Below are 23,286 nucleotides of genomic sequence, written 5' to 3'. Positions count from 1 at the left end.
AGGAGAAAATTAGGAAGGTAACTCTCCCTGCCTTGCTTGCAGAGGACAGACCAGAACACAGTCACTGAAGTGTTCTTTAGGATATCAGAAACCACTGAAGTGGTTTCTTGTTAGTATAAGAAGGGCAGGAGATAAGAAGATATATTAATGGGGAGAATTTCATTTCAGGGAGAAATTGTGTGGCCAAGGCTTGTACAAAGCTCTAATCTCTTAACCTGGGCTTTCTTCCAAAAACATTGCAGTAAAACATTCTTGACATTATCATTCTGACTAATAGACTCAGCAGCTGAAACAGAGGATGAAGAATTTTTTTATTAAGGCAGATAAACTTTTACACTTGATCCTATTTGTTCATTGTCAGGTGTGCACCTATGAGCCCTTTGCTGACTGCAGCATCTCTGAAAGTGTATTTTTAATGCAGATAGAGTAAAGGGCTGTGTTCCCTTTTTTTCCTTAAATAATTTATTTGGTAGTTTATTGCCACAAATCTTCAGGAATACGCTTGAACATTGAAACCTATTAAAAGCTGAACAAGTAGCAATGTGAGTGGTTTCTCTCCTATTCACAGTACAGTTTCTCTCCTAGAAACTCTATAAGGAGTTACTCTACAACTAAGAAGCACTTAATTTAACATATATATTAATTTAAGGTGGGCTATGAGAATTCACACCACATTATTTTCTTCCCACAGTGTTAAATGATCACATTTCTGAACCTGCTTTTAAAAGATTGTGATCTGAGTTGATGACAGCTCCTCAACAAAAGTCCATGGGTCTGCATGCAGTAAAAAGTGATAGAAATGGCAGCTCCATTCTCCAGTGATAGCTCTTGTGCTGTGGCCTGTTCCATTAACTGGGAGCTGAATATGCTAGGAAAACTTTTGCATTCCCTTGCCTAGAAGTTGGATTTGGGGAAAAAGAAGAGCAGCTCTTAGGAAGGATATTCCTACCTGAGCTTGAATACAGAGCCAGGCAAAGCACCTCACAGATTACTGCTGTCTTGGTCCCCAGAGCAGTCTAGTGTTGCCACCTGGTTTGCAGTAATATCTGTTTACATTTGTACTTTCCCCTGCTCCCCGAGTTCTCCTTCAGACCCAAGCCCCATAAAAGCCCCATTCAGTGATACTGCCTCAGTCACAGCGAAACAGTACTCCTACTACAGGAAAAAAATTACTAACAATTGCATCATGACAAACAAAGTACCTGAATTTTCACGAGTTGGCATAAATCAGAAACAAAATTATTTTTCACCTTGGAAGAGGCCTTAGTGCAATAGAACAAGATATGGACAAAGAAAGTAGATGTTAACAAAGAAAGGAGTATATCTTGCAGAGGAAGAATTTGCTGAGAGAATAAAAATAATAAAGAGGGCTTGGTTCTCAGCCAGACAAAAGTTCAGCAGAGAATTAAGCTGTGCTTACAGCAACCTGATAAAGGAGTGGGGTCTGGCTTTTCTGGGCTTCTAAAAAGGAATCAGATGTGAAAGGTGAACAGAAAGATCATTGGATTTTTGAAAGGGGACCATTTCTAAATGATCTTTACTTTCTTGTTCCTATCCTAGAATAAAAATAATAGAATCTTAAAAACTCCATCCAAAGACTGTCTGTTCATCTGCTTGTTTACGTCAGTCATCTCTGAACCCAAGACCATCAGTAAATGAGAGAATTAAAATTTTAAAGAGGACTGTGTTGGTTTGAGGGGTTATTACTAGACCTTGAGATGGGTAATTGGCTCAAGGACTCCTGTGTCTCAGGTAGAAACTGGAGACAGGACTATTATTTGGTAAAACAAGTGCTTGCAGCCTGGGAGCTGCGATATAAAAATGTATAAAATACATATATTTACATGTATATAATGCACATGTATATTTATAAAATTTTATATATATATATATAATTTTATATATATAAAATACATATATTTGCATGTATATAATTTACATGTATATTTACATGTATACATGTATATATATTTACATTTATATATAATACGTGCATATATCTACAATACAATACAACGCATATATAAAATATACCTATATAATGTCATATATAAGTGAACTATATATTTTAATATTGTTTGGCCTTGCAACACATGATTACAATTATATATTAAAATATGTCAATTTTTGCCATACACAAAATATAGGAATGTATTAAGCCATAGAAAATTATAAGTCTAGAGAATCTGACATGCTAAAATGCTCTACCCAACTTTCACAACTTGCAGGCTATTCCACAAATGACCTTTTCAGACCTTAATTGATAAAAACACAGTGGGTATGAATTAGATACTTTATTAACCAGTAATTTGCAAAATCTAGTGAGAAAGTTTATTTTTTGTTATTTAGTATGACCTTGATGATAACTCTGGCATCCATGAAGTTCCAGTTCCAAAACACTCCCAGACAAAGTCCTGGTATCTTCCACCAAAGCTGAAGGACTGTGCTTAGTTTTAACCTGGAAATAGGAGATGAAATTGGTTTGCAATCTGCATTTATGATCTCATGGAAAAGTACAAATGAGGAATCACTTTTTATGAAGTAAAAACTCTGGTGTAATTTGAGTGTATGGTTGTTCATGTCAAAGGGAAGAATTTCATATAAAAGAAAGTCATGACACTGCAAGCAAAGTTTATGGTTTTATTATCTATAAATGTGTCTGAAATATTTATATAAAAACAAAACAGTAACTCTTTTTGTATATATTTCAATGTAGAAATGTCATTTCCTACTTTTCTCTCCTTGAGTTCTATTGCATAACTGTTCTATTGGGCAATTTATAATATTAATTATGTTTTATTTTCTGGCAATATTTGTTGATCTCACAACAAGCAACAATCAGTCATACACCTTGTATCTTAACCTGTAATCTAGAATATTTCATCTACTGATAGCTGTGTTTGGAAAACTGCTACCAGAAGAACAATGGATAATAGAGAAGTCCAGCTTTATACAAAACAGATCTGTGTTACACTTGTTACGCAACAACAGCAAGCAAGCCTTGACTCAAAATGGGTTGTGTTTCACTTGCATGGTGACTATAATTCTGAAATATATAATTCTGATACATTTGATGATCAAAGGGCTGGAAAATCTGCTGTGTGAGGAAAGACTGAAGGAGTTAGGTCTTTTCTCCCTGGAAAAGAGAAGATTCAGGGAAGAGCTTCACCACAGAATTTCAGGTTTTGAAGCATGGCTACAAAGAGGGCAGAGGCTCTCTCTCTCCTTCTGAAGGAGCCACAAAGAGAAGGGGCAAGAGATACCAGTTGTTTCAGGGGAGGTTTCCATATAAGAAAGAAATCTTTCATAGTGAGTACAATCAATTATGGGAGCAACCTCCCCATGCAGTAGAGTTCCCATCATTGGAAGTTTTCAAGGTGCAAATGAACAGGATCCTAGACAGTCTCACCTGGGCTCCCATTCTCATGAAAGGCTGAATCAGACAATTTTCTGATGTCCCTTCCAACCTGAGCTGTTCTGTGATTCTCCAAAAGTTTTGTAAAAAAAAACCCTCCTGGTGTTCAACAATTGAATTTTGAATGTGTTTGAAAGTTCCTGGGCAATATGGGTAAATGATGCATATCTACAGGCATTTTTATTTCCAAAATTGTTGTTTAAAAAAATGTAACAGGCTAAAAGATCAGGGATTCATAATCCAAAAGGCCCTATGAATAAGGACATTTTAACACCACCAATACAAGGTCAAGAATGGTGGGAAACTCAATATCTGTACTGTAGAATTGAAGCAGTAGATGATTTTACATTTAAAGACTAAATTATAGTACATATAGAAAAAGATCACCCAGGAGCGTAAGTGGTGCATTCAACATTAACTTCTGAGTCTGAGTAATTGAGTATTTTACCATGCAATTAAAAGGTAGAGGTGAGGTGAGGGAGAGCATGGACAGTCCTTATTCTTCTACATCAATGCCTCTTCTGTATGGGCAATTTCTTCCAAAACTGTACTTTTATCTTCCAGTGAAGGGAAAAGGGAGAGAATGGTTTCCTTGGCCCTTGTCCTCCTGTGCACTTTGGACATTAAAGTGAGTGAATGCACCACTAACACTGTCAGCTCTGATTTCACCAGGTGAGCAGCCCAGCCAGCCCCCAGCCACAGCACCTGGGTTTTGGGGAATTGCAGGTGTTTCCAGCCTGATAATCACATTAACTTGTGCCCATATTTTCTTAGACATGTCTAAGATTAAGAACAGCATAAGAACTGTTCAATTTCTAATAAACATGTTTTTTTCTGTCTTTACAAATGCTAAGTCTGACTAACCAGTCTGAGTTCTAGAAGGAAGTTTATACCATGACGGATGTGCTTACAAAGTGCCTAATATCCAGTGAGTCACATCTGCAGGTAATCAAGGGAAGTTATCACTTCTCAATCATGGTTGTTAAACACAAAAAATAGGTCACTTGGCCTGTATGGATGAGAAGTGAATTTAAAGAATGAAGAAGCTCCATATGTAAGCAAGACGCTGAAGTAAGTTGAAGGATGACTGTGATTTACTCATAGATGGAAGCAGGCTGCACAGACTGAAAACAGAGGTGTGTGAAGTCTAGACATTGTTTCCTGGCATAATCTTCCACAGATTTCCTACTCTGCCTCTGTGGTTAAGGGAAAAATCAGCTACTCTGCATGCTGTGTGAGAGGGTACAGTACCCTGGGGGAGCTCTCCCTGGAGAGAAAACAGATCTTCATGAAATAGACACACCCTTTTCTGAGAGGAAAACAAAGGAAAAAAAAATAGCATATGGGCACTGACAGCACCAGAGAAAATGTGTGTTCACAAGAGGCTGAGGAAGGACTCCAAGGATTTCTCTAGAAGCCCTGGTTTGTGGAGACACCAATACTCTGAGCCTTCCAGTGACCCTCCCAAGATATTTTCTGACAAACCAGAAGAAATCCAACATACACAAACCAGAGGAGCAGGATTTGAAAGGAGCCCAAATTTGGACTCAGAACCTGTTGTTTCTTTTTTCACATTTTAAGAGTTCTTGGCATGCTGTTATAGCTCCATGTGACACTCTTCTCAAGAGAGAGGTGTTGGGATGGTCTTTAATGAATAGTAGGCATTTATTCTGGCTTATACTTCAAATTTGAACAAAAGCCTATTACTTAATCCAATGGTCATATTTCCACCTTTGGCCTTCACTTTGATTTTTTTCTTCACATACTGTATCTTACAATTTATTTTTTTTTTTGAGAGAGAAACTCTGGTTTTGAGTTTGAACTTAAATTTCTTTTTTTTTGTGCCCAAAAGAGACACTTTGACACTAGAGAGGCAGAAGAGGCCAGTAAATGCTCATAGCCTTTAAACCTCAGTCCAGTTAGTCTTTGTGCAGTATGTCATGATAGTGAATATCAGAATTGTGGACTTTACAATTGCTATGCCTCATTTTCCTCATCTCTAAATAAGGTTTGTTGATAAGGGTAAAATTATCCATGTACTTAAATTATATGTAAACCAAGCATCTAATATGTGTTTAATCTCTCAGCTTGAAGATTTCCTGGATTTAAAAGGTACTTGAGGGTCCCCTATAGGTTCACTTCTATTAGAGGGAGAAGTCTCCCCTCAATTCTACATCGTTATACACAAAATCAAAATATTGCTGCTGGCAAGCTGCTGTTTGAACAGCACAGTGCTGGATGGTAGCTGAGACACCAGGGACCTCAGCTGCTGTGCACTACAGAGTAGAAATGTGCATTTGCAAATTCCAGAGCAGTTTGGGAATGGCAATAGAAGGAACTGAACTTCTGAAGGCAAGAAATCTGCCTGTGGGAAAAGAGAGAAGGAAGGGGGAGATGGGTAATTAAGAAACAAGTGAGAAAGATTAAAGAGCTGTGAGAGTCCTCATGGGCAGAGGGCAGTGGGCAGCCTAGAGAGACATCATCCCATCATCCCAGCTTCTTGCTTATCACAGAATCAGGTAGGTTGGAAAAGACCCTTAGGACCACTGGGGGCAAGGACAGCTGGCTAATACTGTATCAGAAAGGTCAGGAGCTCAGTGGATAGAGCTCTTCCTAAGCATGTGTGAGATATTGGCGTCCAGCTCCATGGAAGGATGGAAGTGAATGCATGAAAGCAGTATTAAATGTAGCTGGAGCAGACAGAGAAGACTAAAAACACAAATAGCAGGAAAGAAAGATAATGATAAATAACTCTCCAATTCAGTAAGCCAAATAATCCCGAGAGAGTAAACTATAAATAGGCTAGTATTAGGGTAGAAAAGATCTTCACTTTCTTTTTGTGAGCTGCTCCAGCTTGTCATCTATATAGTCAAAATATCTTTTGATATGAAAAGTGTTAATAATTGTTATCTAACTCCAACATTCAGACTATTTCCAGACCTTTATCACAGGCTACATTTACAGACTGTACTAATAGCTGGCTTTATCTGCAGTGCAGGAAAGCTACAAAATGGAACAGAAAAAAAACATTACTTAAAGTCATGAAATCCATGTTGTGCTTAAAATTTATCAAAGACATGTCAATCACAGTCAAATGTATAGGAAGAGGTAGCTGTAATCTCCAGTCCCCTTTTGCCCAAACCTAATTAAGCCAAAGTTTGTTGACAGAGAATAATATTTTTGTGGTCTGTCTAATGAATAGATGAACAGATAGTTCCGTATTTTAGATTACTAAATGATATGGAAAGTAATTTAAGTATCAACTTGGAATATGCATCCTGATCCTTCATCTCCTACATTTTAAAGAGCTTTGTAATTTACGTACATGATTGAATCAATTACTTCTAGAATAATTTTGTGAGTTGCCTAGAACTAACTCCTCAAACTACAGACTTGATGATGGCTATGATGGCTAAAAAAAAGGGTTCTAAAATTTTCACTTTGCCTCGGCAAAGTTCAAGATTAAGAGAAAATATCAGTGGAAGACTATTTGTTTTAGGCATATCATATCTGACAGAAAATAACCACAAAAAATACAATAGGCAGAAAATGTTTGAAGAATGAAATCTTGGAATTGACAACAAATTAACCATTTCTTGCAAATCCATAAAGATCTTATGACAGTGAGCTTTACCCAGAAATCCAACAGCTCAAAGTCCCATGGGGAATGACAAATAGCCTGAAATATTCTGTGGCTGTTAATGTGCCACAATAACAGCCACAATATTCCTCAATACTGGATTTGATTATTACACTTAATCAGAAATAGTTAAGATTTGCACATGTGCTATCTTCATGCTGACCATTGACTAGGGATTTGGACTGGAACTGCAGGAGGCAATTGTCAGTATGACAATGTTTTCATTGGTTTTATTAGTCTGATTGCCTTTTTGGTCTTTATATACAAGAAAGATCTAAAAATAAAGTGAAGTGCACCAATTAGAGAGCACTATTGGTAGTATAATTTATTTCCTTAAGGGAATTTGTATAATTTATGTTGTCAAAAGCTATGTCTATTAAAATTATTTTGTCATAAAATCATAAAATAATTTAGATTGGAAGTGACCTCTGGGCTTCACCTAGGCCAGATTTCTGGAGTAGCAGTGTGGAAGTAACTTCAATGCTAAAACATTTTTCTCAGAAGTTGCCCTGGGTGCCTCTTTAAATGGTCCATTGTGAACATTATCTTTTTGAATGTACAACCAGAATTTCCCTTTCTGCTTCAAAGAAGAGCTTGTTCATGTCCTTTCTCGCCTCCCCCTGCCTCATGAAGTGGAAGACAGTAATTAAACTCACTCCTAAGCTTCTGCTTCTCCAGACTGAACTCCTTCAGACTCTGCCTCTATGTTGGATGTTCCAATACCCCGAGCAGCTTCCATCCATCTGCACATCCCTCTCTCATCCCCAGGGACCCAGAGCTTGACAGGGTATTGCAGCACTGCAAATGCCAAATCATCCATTATCATGTCCCTTTGACTTACTGCTGAGGCTGCCATTAGTCCTGTCAGCACTTTTTTAGAACCAACACTCGCTCATACAGAAATCTCTTTGAATACTAAAGAATTAAACTGACATATTATTGAAAAGATCTCAGAGATGTAATTTTTCTTTGAAAGTCTAGTTTGGGAATCTCTCTAGATTGTGTGAGTTTAAGGATCTGTATTTATATCTCAGAGTAGCTAAATCCCTACCCTAGACTTTTACTAAAATATAAGAGGTATTATGAAAGAAGCCAGCATTAACTTATCATGTTTCTAAAGAAATCACAATTTCTTATAGGACTTTCTTATGTAATTTTCCTTTGTTTGAAATCAGAGAACTTCTGAAAATACTGAACAAAAGGCAGAATCTTAGGTTCTTTTTTTCTTTAAATTGAATACAATTCATATGATATTTTAATTTTTTTTTTCAAGAGCAATATTCAAAGGAAAATGCTCAAGGAAATTGTTCCATTTTTCCCAACAGCCACAAAAGTGTGAGCATTTCTCTCAGAGTGGGGTTGAGTTCTTTCCCTTCCAGGAACAATTGAGCAGAGGAATGCAGCTGAACAGCTTTGTTTAATTAGTCAGTTTTTCTGAATTAAGGATGGACTAACACTCTTAGAACAAACAGTATAAAAGAGGTTTGGCAATGATGAAAAGGAAAAACTGAAGACTTGTTCTTGAAAGAATGAGTGAAAGAATAAATTTCAGCCTGAATTAAGACCTTAGTAAGTAGAATAATATATCTAAACAACGCATTTCTTTTTACACATATATTTGTGTATTTTACAAGCTGGGATGTTGAACTGGGGGGTTCTGAACTAGTTAAAAGAAGAGTGTAGATGTGCCAGGGGAAGGTGGGTGGTTTGTACCATCTTAATTTTGGGCTCTCTTCACCTGTATATAAATATAGTATATATATATGTGTATATATATATATATGTTGCATAGATTGTGATCTGTTAAAAGCTCATATGACCAGACTCCTTACGAGCTGACTAATACTGTCGTCTTATAATCACTTGGTTTTCTCCACATATATATTTTTGTCTTTAATTTTATTGGGTTAATTTATTTGATTTGCATATTTTTATAACATATCTACTACAATTATCTCGGCACACATCAGATTCCAGGTCGTTCTTCCATTTGAATTTCCATCTTCACATCCATTAATCCATTTTCAATGGATTAATGTTCCATTCAATGGATTAATGTTCCTGTGTTCAAATGACTCAGGATATAGCTTCTAGGTCAAAAAAAGAATGTTAAGTGATGGTAAATTTATTATCTTACTTTATTTTATTTTTAAAATTTTATTTAAAAAGTACCTTAGAACTGTGAAAAGTTTATGTTCCTTGACCTGCCTACAGAACTTGGAAAACTTCTAGAAGGGATTTTTTCCTTTGGAAATCTTTCTAATTACTATCACTGCTGAATAACTGATATTACAGTTGTTTGAATTAGCCATAAGAACCCCAGAACTGCCATCCTTTGGGACAGATAATTAACCACAATTTATTCTTGAATAAAACTTAACATTTGCCACAAAATCCCAGAGGCATATTTGTATTTTACAAAACCTTAGTTCATCACATGGTGCACAATGGAGCATATTTACTAGCATAGCCTAGTCTAGTACTGCTACCTCTCACATTAGCATGTATTTACTGGGATCAGAGAGGACTGCTAGAAAGGAATTTCTCATGCAAGACTAAACTCTGCTTTAGGGGTAGATATGTTTCCTAAGAAGAAGAAGAAAGCAACAAACAATTCAAATACTGATAGGAGCAGAAGTATCTGTTAAACTGATATAGTGTTATGAAACAATGGAGCTTATCCTTTTTATATTTTCAATTAAGTATTTGTGCATAGTTCATATGATTGTTGAAACAGAAACCAACTTAATTTTAAAGGCCAGGTTCTTCAATTGTTCAAAGTATAAATATTATTCAATGAAAACAAGATTGGGTTTTTACTTATCTTCCAGGGTTTCTAGTTATCTTCTTCTCCTTGGTCTGTGCTCTAGAATTAAGTATAGAATTAAGAATTAAGTAAGATTCAGCCTACTGTTCAGATATCTACAGAAAAAGATTCCCTGTGGAAAATAAGAACATGTGTCTGGACTGCAAATATATTTGAGGGAATATTGATGTCCATGACATTTCTTCATTTCATCAATGTTTTTTCCTCTGGATTAAGTTCTTGTGCATTTCCTCAGAGAAGTCATTCTGGTACAGCAGTCATCAAGTACAGGAGCTGTCTCTCGAGATCAGAGATTAATCACTGGGTTAAATACCTGATATTTTTTAGCTGTGGCTTGTGTCCTTTCAGGATATGTCTAAGCTCAGTTTAACTTGACCAATGTGGCTTTAGCAGGCCTTGATCCTTACCCTAGCAGCTCAACATTTTCACCATATTGTCTTGTCAATAGGAAAACTCCTTAAGGTTTATTTCAGTGCAGTCTGTTCATAGCCTATTTTTTCCAGTCTGCAGCTACTTCTGCAGTGACTGTAGGAGCACAGACTCTCCTGCACCCAGGAGTGAGCTGGTACACACCCCCAGCCAGTGTGACTCGGAGGTGAGGTCCCAGATCTGGTTCTGTCCTGTGCCTTGCCCCACGTGCAGCTCTGTGGACATGGGCTGCTGTGCCTAACACTGCCTTTTTTCCCTGAGCCAGCTTGGAGACTCTCCACTCTAATCTCCTGTAAATCCTGCTCCACGGTGGAATGATGATCACTTAGTGACTGCAGATTAACAAGATTACATGGGGATTTATTTGGCATATTAGGTTAAATTCAAAGCAGGACTTGGATGGAATTGGAAGATTCAAAACTGACTTTATAAAGTCAAGCTAAATTTAATTTTAAACTCAGTTGTGTGAACTGGATAGCCATAAACATAGTAAAAAACTCTGTAGTTGTTTGCTGTTTCAGCAGTAGCCATAGTGCTCAGTTTGGGGTGAGATGATAGAAATCATATCAAGTAGGAATCTGCTCTGAGCACACTGAAAAGCTCTCTAACCAGGTGCTTTTACTGCATGCCTCAATGCAGCAGCTAGGAGCAGGCCTGACAAAAAGAGGCAGCCATGGACATGAGCTGGAGGAGCAGCTTCAGTGACCTCTCCATTCCAGTGCCTTTCAAAGGCTTGCTCACCCCAAGACACAGACTGTTGGCTGCTCTTGAGTGGCTGGAGGGATTAGGGCTGTATCACTCTGCAAAAGTCACACCAAAAGCAGTATTTCTTTAACTGTGTGTGGTGACAGTGACTCCAAAGCTCTGTATTGGAGTACCATGAATAGCTATACCACAGCCTCAAGCTTTTCTTTGGCTGTATTTTTTTCCCTAGTGAACCTCCTCCTCATTGCTGCACACTCAGTACCATTTTTTCCAGGACAGGTCATGGCAGTGCCATTCCGGGTCTCCACTAGTCCAAGCCTGATCTATGGGAACTGGAGGAAGAGAAATAGCTCTCCTTATGCTGGGCATGAGACTGAAGCAAAGTTCCCCACTTGCTGATGCCGTTCCAGGGGATTATAGTGGCATTGCTAGAAACGTTAACGCCCAAAGTTTTTAGGGGAAAAACAAACAGGCAGTGGGTGTTAGTCTGTTCCCACAGAGAATGGCTGCTGGTATTGTCCTCCCAGCAGGTTTCTGAGCTGTAAATCTCTGAAACTATACATATGTCATGGCTATGAGAGACAAACTCAGCAGCACACTCTGTGACTCATTGTCCATGGTATACGTTTGTCTTTACACCATTTGCATGGTCCTGAGATGAAAACACCTCAGCAAACTCCTCATGGCCCAACCACAGTCTTGAAAACTACCAACTTTTCATTACTTTCTTAAATACCTCACTGATGTTTTAGAATGATCCTGTACTATGCTGGTCAGAAAGTTCCAGCAGAGTAAGATAAAAGTGTACAGCATGACTGACTTACTGGGACTTGCCCTTTCTTCTTTTGTTTGTTTTTCTCATATTATTTTCTTCACCCCAAGTGCGGTGAACTCCCTACAAAGAAGCTCTTTATCTGCTGGATATTGAAACAAAATGCCAAACCTGGGGTTTGTAGTCACTACTGTGTAAATATTTAATACCAACGATAATGGTTCTTTGGGAATGAAGGGTGTATCACCAATAATTGTTACTGGCATTGCTATTACAGTCTCCTGGATCCAAGCCAGGACGTCTGGCAGATGCTGGTGGAAGCACACTCAGACCCTTAAGTGAGGCACTAATGTAAATACGACAGTGTGTCCCCTGTCAGTGCCTATTCAAGCACTGTGTGGTCCCTTTGACTGAACAGTGCTGAGTCTGAGAAAGTTGCTGTGATAATTGTGAACCCAAGGCTGAATTCCTATATAAAGTTCAAGCAGAGAAAGATACTGGTTTGAAAAGAGTTTTGAGAAAAACAACTAGATTCTGGAGTCAGCTTCCAATTTACTAAATTTATTAGCATCCATGTGACTAAAGCTGAAAAATGCAGAATTTCTAAGATGCGTCAGTTCTTTAAAAATTCAGCTTGTGTGTTCTTCAGAATGCTCTATATGTAAGATTGAATGAAAAACAGCAAGTACAGAACTGGGTATTACAATGAACAATAATTTTGTATTATTGTATTAATGCTTAATTTAAAATTCCTGTTCCTTTTTTTTCTTAGCTCAAAGGCTTCCTAAGACAGGTGTTATTGTCTTTCTAAGGCTTCTGTTGCAGTGAAACAGACTGCATGAAAACCAATGAAATGAAGGAAAAACATGCTTGTTTTCTCTGAGGAATTACCTCACTGTTTTTTTTTTCTTTCAACTTTATACTGGTACAATTAATGACTTAATATTAAGGCAACAGATTATCTTATCTGCCCTGTGTTTCTTCCCCCACCAGCTGACTTTGTTCCTTACATGCTATTCAGTTTCTTCCCTCCTGAAGGACTTAAGGCTGAGTACTTACCAAGCCAATGCAGGCAGGGAATATGCAGGGAATATGCGGGACATGTTAGGAGCTTTCTTGGGGAGCAGAGAGGTGTGTCTCGTGGTGCCTTTGGTTACTGTGCACCAGAGGGGCAGAGGGAGCCCTGAGCAGTCTCTGCCCCATGGGGAGGGCAGTGACGCCTCCCCCGCCCCCATCAGCCGTGCTCTGAGTGAAATTCCACTCGTGGGCAGAGGGCTTGGCCATCCAGAGCCTTTTCTGCTCTCTGGGAGGGAAGGAAGAGCTTCTTCTCTTTGTCATCCTTTCTCTTGAGTGCCAGCACAGCAGAGGATGCCCAGCAGCACCCCATCTCTTTACTGATTCAAAAAAGGTTTGTTTTTATGGGGAATCTTCTGTCTGAGAGGAGTCTGTGCATGTAATGTCCCAGCTTTTATCTTCTGGAGGAACTGTTCTGTAACTATGGCATTCCTTGGAGGCAAAAAAATCTTTAGTGCTTTCTTTAATTGATGTAACTGTATATTAATCATATGCTAACTTGGCAAGTGGCTTTATTAGAACTAACTTCTGTCTTCAAGCAGTACAGCTTATTATAACAAAATAGTAAAAAGCTCATTATAAAAAGGAAACAAAAATTCATGGGGAGTTTCAGCTCCATGGCACAAATTGTGAGTTGTGAACTTGGGGTCTGACATAGGTATTCTAACCAATATACAAGGGAACAATCTTGCAACAATAAGATCCAAAGAAAAGGTATGGTGGTTTCTTAGATTGTGCAGTAATTTATGTGGAAACTCATAACAGATAGATGGGCATTCTTGTATCCTTGTTTGTTTGTATTTAAGAGGGATCAAATATTTATGTGAATGTGACTTTTTTTCACTCAATCTTGTGGGATCTACTCTGAGTCCAAATACATTTTGAGAACTGTGAAGGAAATCTTCCTTGCACCATATCCTTTACAAAACAAGTTAAGACATTCCTTACTCAGCCAAGGGTCCTAATTCTGTTTTACATATGTTATTTATGGTGAGGCAATTCAGGGGCAAAGATTTACATTGATCTCCTGAAAACACTGGAAAGTATTGTACAGTACTGAGGTTGTGATCTTTTATCTTTTTTTATCCATTATCTTTTTGAGTCCAAAGGTAGAAAAAATTAATTCACAGAAAGCACCCTTTGCTTAGCCACACAGTGTGAAAGGCAAGCAAAGATCACAGACTGCCTCAAGTCTGTAAAGAACATCAAAAGAACAGACCCATCTCTTTTTAATAACCTTCAGTATTACCTGATTTGGAGTAAATTTTCACTTCATGATTTTTGAGAAGAACAATAACCAACACCTGTAAAATTCTTTCTTCCTGCAAGCACTTTTTGGATCATCTATCCTCAGAGGTAGGAGGCAAAAACTGGCAATACCACAGACTTTTTTAGTTGCTTGCTTTGAATTTTGTTTCTGTGTTTCTGTTCCAATGGTTCTAATGTTCTATGGTCTAATGGGTTGTCCCCAGTCTTTTTGAGTGCAACATTATGGCTAAATCACCAAAATTCTTTACTTGGAAATTCCACTTCCACTAAGTCATAGAGTTGAAAACTCTAAGGCTGAAAAACTGCAAGTTAGGCAGGTCAAGAACCTGGTTTGACAGTGGGTACCTCCCTCTCCTACTGGTAGACTCTCCTAGTGAATGTATTTAATGCTAATCACAAGAGGATGAATCAAAACAAATACAAAATGTGTATGAAATCCTAATATCTTAGTCTCAAATAGCTGTGATGGTTGGTCAGACTCAGTGCCACTGTCAGGGAGCTGGAGAGCCAGCTGATGGCAGGCTCTGCACGCTGCCCTGTTTGCTCCTGAAGCAGCCTGATACCTCCAGGCTCCTAGTCCAGGCAGGGTTGCTTCTCTCCCTATAAGCCCCTGCTCCAGTCTCACTAACCTCATATTTCTCATTCTTCCCTTCCTCTGCTCCTCATGTGAGGAAGGGTTCTGTTCCTCTGCCTGTGGGTGAGATTTGCTCTTTGTTGCTCAGTCACAGTGCTGAGAGCGCAGGGGTAGAAGAGGAGGAAGCTGATGGCTGTATGGAGAAAACAAAAAATGGGAAAATATCTGCTTCTCAGTTCTCATAACCTGGAGTATGTGTGGTGGTGGTGGTTTAGTGGGTTTGTTCTGTCCTGTCTTGTTTTTCAAAACAAACCTTTCTAAATAATGCAATGCTGAAACATAGAGTAGCCCTCCCTATCCATTGCCACATACAAAAAAACCTGGTTATCTCTCTGTGCTTCAGGGATGTGAGTTTCCCAGTGAGTCTCATGTTATGGAAACAAAAAGTCAAATATAAGTTCTATAATTTTTACATATATATAGGTACAGCAAATGGCTGAAGAATAATCTTCAGTCTTTCTTCACAGGAAAAAAAGGAGCTGATAAGAAATAGAAATTAACTACTTATTTCTGACACGAATCTATAACCCCAACTGCTTAAAGACAGTTAATCTCTATTTCTGGATTTCCAGTCAAACAAAGCTAGTTCATGAATGAGAAGGAAGAAAATGGACAAGTAATGGAACAAGGGGTTTTCCTTCTTTTCCACACTGCACTGAAACAGAGAAATCCTACCAAGGGATATGATAGGATTATATTCTCATGACTTTGTTTTAGCAGACAGAAGTTGTTCCTCATTCCTAAACTGTGTGTTACAGTGGAGAGGGCAATGAAGCTTTTGACTCTTAACAGAATTTTACTAGGAAGGAATTTTATGAACAAACATCATAGACAATGGGTAGAAGGAGAAGTAGTAGAGATTTGTTTACAAAGAGTTTCAAATCAGGTTTCTCTAATTTCAAAATGATTTTGAGGTGTGCCACAAAGTTTGGGGAAGATGTTTATTACTGTTCCATTACTTTATTACTGCTTCTTAGTTTACAAGTTGGCAGGAGTCTTTTGTGGTCATACAACAATGATACATTTTAATTTAAGTTTAAAAGGAAGAACAAGTAGGTAATATTGGAAGCTACCAGAATTTCCAGCTGGAAAAAACCCCTTCAGATTTTTCAATAGGAAGGTATTCCAGTAAAAATCTTTTTGATTGCAAACTGTTTTTAAAAGGATTAAAAAAAAATTCCCAATTTGAGCTCTTGAGCAAGTGAAGCAGATAGAACAAGATCATAACACAGGGACTGGAAAATTTGAAGGGAATGGTATCAACTCTTAGACTTGCACAAAGGACCTGGAGTCTACATTGCTACAGAAACCAAATCATTTAATTTCATGCTAAAACACCTAACAGTAACCTTGAAGAGGAGAAACTGTAGTTAACATAATGTTTTGTCTGCCAAGCTGTTAGTATTTCAAGGCAATACTTGCAAACATGAAAGAACATGTAGAGAAGAGGGCAGCTTGAAAGAAAGTCAAAGCCAGATTCCTCTCTCCTTGGATTTTTGAAAAAAAAGTTAAGCCACATGTGATCTAAAGCTGTGAGAGCTTCTCAGTCTCCACAGTTGCTTGCAGTTGCCACATTATCACTTTCAGTGCTTTCATATCTATAAGATCCCTCACTTTGAAGTCCAAGAGTTTCCTTGGGAATTTAGGTAGAAAAATCTGTATCAGTAGTTCAGATAACTTCAGCTTAGAGGCAACAGTGAATTAGGAGAGCTTTGGATGGTTGGTGTTCAAATGCAGTTGGAATCTTCTGCATGTTTGCTTTCACCTAAAGTTTACCACAACAGAAGTGTAGATCCAAGACCTGAGAAGTAACATCACATGTAATCTGTTGTCTCTAAAATCTGTGGTCAGTCAGAGACCGAGAAACAAGACACAAACAAGTCTTGATTAGGCCAGAGAGGGCTGTGGCTTCCGTGTAACTATGTGTACAGGCATGAATCAGAGCAAAGATGTGCATGGCAAGGTGATGCAATCTAACCTCTGGTGTGGGAGATTATCTTGTCCTTGATATATCCCACCCACAAAGGATACTAGACCTTAATCAGCTGATGTAGGTCAGGGCAGAGGTCACCAATGAGGTCTGAATGCCATAGGGCCTGGTATGGTACACAGTCTGTTATATCTGTTGTGATTTTTGGGTAAAGAATGAGCATGCGGTTATGTCCCCATAAAGAGACCAGGAACAGCATAATGTGTACTAATTCCAGCAGGAATTAAATTACTTACACACAGAGAAAGGAGTTGAAGAGTTAAAGCTATGGTTTCAAACAAAATTGAAGCTGTGATAATTGCAGACAGCAGGATATTGGGGCAGTGCTTTTCACCTAGAGGGGAAAAAATATTAATCAAAATGATCAAGGACGGGGGGCCATGTGGCAGTACTGAGCCTCAGATAACACGACATTATGATCTTGCAGAGATAGGAGGAAAGGCAAGATGGCGAGAGCTTAAGGAGTTTCATGAATGAATTTCATGCTTTAACTAAATAATTTGAGGGGCAAACAGGAAATTATAGTAAGAGAAGAACTGGAGAATGAATGGAGAAGATCATAAAAATTTTCCAAATTTCTGTTTCAAGAGAAATGCAAAACCTCTTTCATCTGAAGAATATAGCATTTATCATAACTTGCTGCCTTGAGGACTGTTGGGAGCATATCAAACTACAGCTGACACCAGCATTTAATCCCTTCAAGCACTTAGATATATTCTGGGTGTTCCATGAAAAGAGATTATATGTTTATAAGTATGAGCTTATGCGTCTACCCAATGCAGCTTTGGTGGCAGATCCCACAGAGAGAAAAGTTACTATGGTATGTCATCATTTTCCTTCCTTTGAGACAGTAATTCATGCAGGAGTAAGAGAGACTACATTAAATGTAGCACATCAGCACACCAGCTGTTTCTCCCAGGCTGCATAGAAGCTGCAAGATCTTTTGCAACAACAATAATACAAGTCAGTTTTTTAGTGCTCGTGCCTCCCTGGGTTATGTTTTTTGCAGTCCAAGGAAACAATCAGGCAAGTTTCCAGCTGTTAGTTAACTGCATGTGAATTGGTTTTTTTGAAGAAGGGGAAATATCAAACAGAGTCTGTAATAACTTGGGAAACACCATCATGAGTTACAGTTTATACAAATGCATGGTGTTTCCCTCTTCCATGGTGATTCTTCTCTCAATGTCTATTAAAATCTTGAGTACAAAGTTGGAAAACCTGAATGCTGTGGCATTATAATCATGTTTGCTTGCAAATTATTGTCTTGCTCTCATGCAGCTTATAAAACAGTAATAGTTCTGTTTTAAATGTCATACCATTTGTTGATAATGAGTTATTAAACTACAGGGTGGATATTTGCTCTCACTACTTCTGCAGAACACCATATTATGCCTATTAAACTGTTTCATCTGAAGCTTAAATGTCACTCAGAAGATTCTTTCAGGGACAGGATTAATTATGTTGTCTGCATCTCGCTAATTGATACATGACGTATTATGGAACATCAACAAACTCTTTTAGAATTAACCATCCATGAAGCAAACCTCACAGTGGCATTTCAGACAGTTTTATGTTCACAGTTCAGCTGTCATGAGACTGAGGAGAAGAAGAAGAGCAAATGTGCAAAAGAGAAGGATTTTACTATACCTATTGCTAAAAGCTCTCAACAATTCCTATAAGACACGTCTGTTTCTGCTGTCTCAGTTACCTGCCTGGCTGTCCCCTTGTTTTTGACCAAACCTAGTCTCACTAATAGAGAATCCACTCTCTTTTGCAAAATAAATGAGAGGAAAAAGGTTAATGAGTTTGCCTAATTGCTTTGTGCCCCTCTATGGTGAGATTTGTGAGTCATGGTATTGCAGCAGTTTGCAGGGCTCCAGAGAACACTCAACACCCACAACATGCACAAACCTTTGCTGTGCAATGTCAATGAACAAAAACCACTGTGAAAGCCTGATGTGCACACTCTCCTCTTGGAGAGGGGTTGGGCAGGGGGAAAAAAGAAGCAGGCATGCCAGGCATTGGTGGTATGCAACGCCCTGATGGGTTGTATTCCTGAGCCACAAAACTTGTATGCAAGTACAAGAATCTCTATAGTTTTGCTTAACTACAATATTTATTTTTCCAGGACTTTAGGAATAGATGGTCAGAAACCTGTGCCCCTCTCCTCCAAAGACACTACAAACCTGTTGTACCATAACTGAAGTAGAAAGAGCATAAGGATTCATCTAATAAGATGGGAGTGAAGGGGCGAGAACTTTAATTAAACCTTTTCTGAAAAGGAAATAAACAACTGAGCAAGGAAGTTTTTTCAGGAATCTTGAGAGGATGAAAAATATGGAGAAAAATAAATTAATTAAATATTGTCCCAAAGGCAAACTAATAACTCAGAGTAGTCCAGTCTTCAATCGAGGTGTGATTGATTGCCTCTGCTCTTTACTTCTCATTCTCAGCCTCTTGCCCTAAGAGAGTATTTACACTGAGAACTCTGCCTCTGTAGGCTGTAGTGCTCCATTTTGTTGGTAATTCTGCTTTGCTGCTTCTGATGCCCTGCTTTTCCCTGTTCTGGAGCATCTGGCTCCAGCTCAGGTTTGCCTGTGCTCTGAGTGATCTCTTGCACCAGTTCCTGACAGTACTGCAGCAGCTCAGAAAAAGAAGTGAAGAATTTTGCCAAAACAGTCATTTCCTGTCCATAGCAATTCCTTTTGAAAATAAACCCACCACAACACTCTGGGCAGAGGAGAAACCCAAGGCTGAGGTTGCCTGTTACAGCATTACATGAAGGGAAATTCCTTGGGCACATTGGGGAGATTATGGTGAGACCACAGTGGTGTTTTTGTTTAAATTTCAGTAAACCAAGACATGCTCTGGCTTGTAAGGCAGAGTAGTCTTGAAACATGTGAACTAGATGTCTGGTAAAATTTAGGAAAATGAGAACTATTTTAGTGACTAATATATGTACAGCCTGTGAGATGTAATTGCTTAATGTAGCACAATGGGAGTGTGCCCAGGGAACCAATGCAAGGATGTGGAGGCAAACCTGCACAACTTCACTCAGGACGGGTATGGCTGGTAAATCTCACAACACAAGAATTAGGGAAATTCCAGATAAGTAATCAGAAAAGAAGTTAAAACTGACAACCTATGTATGAACCCTGTCAAAGTCATTGCCACAGGAAGCTGGAACAAGCAATATAAGTAAATTGGGCAAGCAACACAGAAGAATGGAAAGTGGATCCAAATACTTCAATTTAAGAAGTTTTTAAGGAACCTATTACCGGAATCTGGACACGTAAACTTTCTTTGTTTCTCATAAGATTAATTTTACTGTTTTTCTTGTTTTTTTCTGTCTCAGAGTACTCAACTGTCAGCTTTCTAAGACTATTCACAATGGTTTCAGGATATTTCAAAAAATAGCTACATGTGAGTCCATTTCTGTGTATTTATTAAGAGTTTTTCTACATTAATATGCATATATAGCGATTAATTTTATCTGCCACTTGATGTACAAAGTGACTTTCTGCAGCTCTTTGTAATCAGCCTTAGATTTGAGTGTCCCTAGTTCACTTTTATGTGAACTTTCTGCTTACATTTGCCTTTTTTTCAAAATAACTCAATGATAAGTTGAGCAATACAATTCTCAGATAGCCATATTATTGTGTGTTGTTCTTTCATTTACTGGAATTGATTTGATACAGAAGCAGCTCAATTCAGCAGTATTACCAAGGCCAGGTTTAGCATGGTGCTTTAGCTCTTTCATAACTTGTTTGTGTGCTTGGATAGCATTTACTTGCATCCTATACTGGTCTGGAACAGCAAATGACCTTTCAAACAACAAAGCCACAGGAAGTATTTAAAAACCTGATTTTCATGACAACCATAAATGGGAGATAAGGGGACCTATAAACAGAACTCTTCTGTGCTGCTCTCAGTAATTCCAATAATGGCTTGTGGAATAAGATGACTACTTTGAATATTCTTCTCAATGGCTTTGTGTGCACTACCTATAGATTCCAGTTTTTGTTCTCAGGTTAATGTTTTATTAGTTGACAACATAAGTCTTAGCATGAAAGTAATGCCCCTTGAACCAACAGCAAAGCGGAATGCAGTAACATACTGTTGTTACAGGATTTTTTTTGGCCATACATGGCATGAGTCATGCACTTGGACATAATTCAGTCACTATCACACCCTGTTCATACAATTGGCAATAAAACTAGGAACAATTTCACTGTTAGTGACTTGCCTTATATCAGTGTTCTTGCTTTCACACACTACACCATGAAATTACAGTAGCTTGTTCAATTTTTGAACCTTTAATAACAAGAGTGGGCAGAAATCAACTCCCACTGAACCTTAAACCAGTACTTAAGACTGAAGAGACCAAAATGTTGCTGCAATGGGAAATGCTGCAGTGAAGGGAAACTGAAAAGCTGGAATGCAGTAACTCTCAGTAGCAACACAAACAGAGCATATTGGGCCATATAGGATGTCGTACGAATTTATAACCTGGGGATTTTGTGTTGCCTAAGAAGCTGTGCATCTGTCTGGATACTTGTTCCAGAGGAGGCAATCAAAGAATCATAGAATCATTTACTTTGGAAAAGACCTAAGAGTGATAAGGTCCCTCCTGAGCCTCCTTTTCTCCAGGCTAAACAACGCCTGTTCCCTCAGCTGCTCCTCATAAGAGGAGCTCCTGCCCCATCATCAGGTCCTTTGCCCTTCTCTGAACTTGCTCCAGCACCCCAATGTGCTTCCTGGACTGAGGGGCCTGGAACTGAACACAGGATTCCATGTGAGGCCTCCCCAGGGCTGAGTACAGGGGGATGATCCCTGCTCTAGTCCTACTCTTTCCCTCCACAGGAAAATCTGAACCCAAAATGATGACTTTCTGTCAGTGTCCTTTTATTTCATAAAATGAGATAAAAAATATCTTATTCGCTCAAAATTACAGTGACATTTAATTTCTAACATTTTCCTAGGATATGCTGTTCTGCTTACATAATTATTTCCATGAATGATTAGACCACCTAAATAATTAGGTGGTTAAAAAGTATTACTTACCATCCTAAACAAAGATTGACAATGGAGTTTACTGCAGAAAAATGATTTTACAATTCAACTGCAACTGAAGCAAAGGTGATCTTTTATGGAGAATTCCTTTTTCTCTCACTAGTGCTAACCAGCTGAGAGAGTTCTGCTTTTGACAAATAAAGATACTGTACTAAACGTTTGCAGTATCTTCTACCCCCTTGTCTGGACATCACATTTCAAGTGACTGGCTTTCAGAGCAGAAAAACATGGAACAGAAACACTGCTCAAAGCATTGTTTATTGTCAAAGATGAAACACACCTTAGATCTATTAAGAATTTACTGTTAACTGTGAGCCTGTTTCTATAATTGAGATTTTAAGAGTCTAGCTATTAGTCCAGATCTACTTATTACAGCGAAAGAGAGAACAACAGTGAGTCAGCAATGTTACCCCACACTGCTCAGATCCTGCTCCTCTCCCTGGCATGACACTCATCCATGCCCTGCTCCTCCCAAGGCTGATGGTTTCACCCTGGTGAGGGGTGGGTTATGGCAACTCACCTGCACCTCCAAGTCCTTTGGTTCTGGGGTTCTTTTTGCCTGCAACTCCACAGCTTCTGGATTTATGATATAGTTGTGTCTTTGGTACTATTTCTTTGACAATTTCTTTGACTTCCAGTCACCTGGAAGCCGTGATCAGGCTCAGCCAGAAGCACGACCTGCCCAGGTGATGAGGCAGGTCTGGGGCTCAGGTGTGAGCTGAAGTCACCACGTCAGGGGCAGAGGCAGCCCTGTCACCCACAGGCAAGTCCACAGTGACAGGGCAGGTCTGAGTTAGTCAGGGTAGAGTTCAGTTTTACCTGGACTGAGGACAGGGCTGACAACGTCCCTGAGGTGCTCTGCTGAGGGAGGTGGAGGGGAGTCCCCCTCGTGGCTGGCTGCCATGAGCAGCTGAAAATGGTAATAACTAACAGACTTTGATCCCAATATCTTTGAAATGCAAAGCAGGCACTTCAGCCACCAGCATTTCCAGCGTTTCATAAGCCATGGCAATGTAAGGGAGTTTCGTATCTTTACGTTCATGTAATTGAAACCTACTGAGTGTGACGAAGCATTTTTTGTACCATTTTTTAAACTACAACAAAAGACATTGAAATGCCTCTGGAAATCACAGCTAAAGCTTGAGAGAGGAGGGAGGACCTACCTTACTATCTTTTTTCTTTTATTCCCCAGTTCCTCAAAGTGGGAGAAAAACACACATGTCCGAAACATGCAGGATTTTACCATATTTACATATGGTAATTACATATTTAATTACACAAATTAGGGTAGTCATACATTGAAACCTATTTTTATATTACATTACCTACCCTAGTTTTAGAGGAGAATACTTTGATAATATCTCTTAACCTTCAAGAGAATAAATGGTGAACCACTGCTTGCCAGGTTTCATGAGTCTGAGAATGGGAGAATAACTTGTTACACAAATATTCCTGATT

The 23,286-nt window shown here is 38.7% G+C and overlaps 1 long non-coding RNA gene across 1 annotated transcript; it reads right to left on the bottom strand.

Annotated features, from left to right (window-relative positions):
• Positions 1-2,279: 2,279 nt before the first annotated feature.
• On the bottom strand, positions 2,280-22,693 carry LOC134418789 (uncharacterized). The gene is made up of 2 exons (XR_010027854.1): positions 22,349-22,693; positions 2,280-2,458 (listed from the first exon to the last, which is right to left on the bottom strand). It is a non-coding gene; the product is annotated as an uncharacterized LOC134418789 (long non-coding RNA).
• Between the last annotated feature and the right edge of the window lie 593 nt (positions 22,694-23,286).

This window comes from Melospiza melodia, chromosome 5 (assembly GCF_035770615.1).
Source record: "Melospiza melodia melodia isolate bMelMel2 chromosome 5, bMelMel2.pri, whole genome shotgun sequence".
In the NCBI taxonomy this organism is placed as follows: domain Eukaryota; kingdom Metazoa; phylum Chordata; class Aves; order Passeriformes; family Passerellidae; genus Melospiza; species Melospiza melodia.
Note: the sequence above shows the minus strand (reverse complement) of the source record. Positions and strands in the feature narration are given on the sequence as shown.